The sequence below is a fragment of the Rhinolophus ferrumequinum genome, chromosome 8 (genome assembly GCF_004115265.2).
Source record: "Rhinolophus ferrumequinum isolate MPI-CBG mRhiFer1 chromosome 8, mRhiFer1_v1.p, whole genome shotgun sequence".
NCBI classification, from domain to species: domain Eukaryota; kingdom Metazoa; phylum Chordata; class Mammalia; order Chiroptera; family Rhinolophidae; genus Rhinolophus; species Rhinolophus ferrumequinum.
This window is the reverse complement of record NC_046291.1, coordinates 47,473,102-47,474,270: the sequence shown is the minus strand read 5'-3', so window position 1 is coordinate 47,474,270 and position 1,169 is coordinate 47,473,102.

The window sequence follows — 1,169 nt, the reverse complement described above, 5'->3', positions numbered from 1 at the left end:
CCATTGAAGAGTATTTCAAATGTATTTTTTTCTCTTCTCGGATGAACACCTGAGGTCGTCTATTCAGTAATTCTGTCTGTTAAAGATGAATTTAAATTTAAAAATTTAAAATTTAAATTTAAAATTAAAAATCAATTTTATTTTTAATTGGCTTTTTTAGTTCAACATTTTAAGGATGAAAAGAGTGCGTCTTTATGGTGCTTCAACTATTGCCCTAGATCTGGTAAAAAGAGAAAAACATGTTAATAATTTAATGTAATCCTAAATGTTTAATTGCAGTATCAAATTAAAAGCACACTGAGCTCAGTGTGAGGTTTTGTGTACACAGTTAACAGGGTGACTAACAGTAATGGGCTGCCATTCTGTGATGTACATATGCTCACTGGTTTTGGCTTTATAAAACTCACTACTGTTATTTTAAAGTGAAGGCATCTAGGGCACGTTTATTTCTTTTCTCCTTTGGAAATGTTTAAAACATTTAACATACTTAGTTCTGAGAGACCTTTTCACCTACTTTGTACGAGATCTGAAATTTTTCATACACAAATTACTAATTTACTGTATACCCTTATTAAAATAATTGCAAAATTCTAGAACTCAAAGTGTGTAATTATAGCATTCATTACTAGGTATATGCCTAAGAAGGCATAACACAATAGAGTAAATCCGAAATACTTGTATATTATATGCATGGAGAATGATTAAAATTTTACTTTTTAACTATTTAAATATGATTAGAGTTTGAGCAAATCTCCCTATTCATTTAACATTATCTGTAGTTTTTTAAAATGTGTTTAAAAGCACTTTGTGCTTTTGAAAACAGTGCAACAGAATGCGACATTCTGTCCCATGAAAACAATGGTACAGAAAGGTTAGAATTACAAAGTTTGTATAATCTGATAATTTCCATATATATTTTCTCTGTCACTGTATTTTTGTTTTGGGCAGAGTATGATTTAAATGCAAATATGAGTATACTGATCAAAAAAGGGTCTAGTGACTTTTTGTATGTAGATAAATAGGGAGTTTCCAAACCAAAACACAATGTTGAGTTATCAGCTTAGCTTGCTTTAACTGAGCAGGTTTTCCTGAGAAAAGTAAAGGAATGAAAGAGTTGATTGAGAAAGTAAGAAGTTATAAAATTGGGTAGAGGAATGAAGAGATAGTGA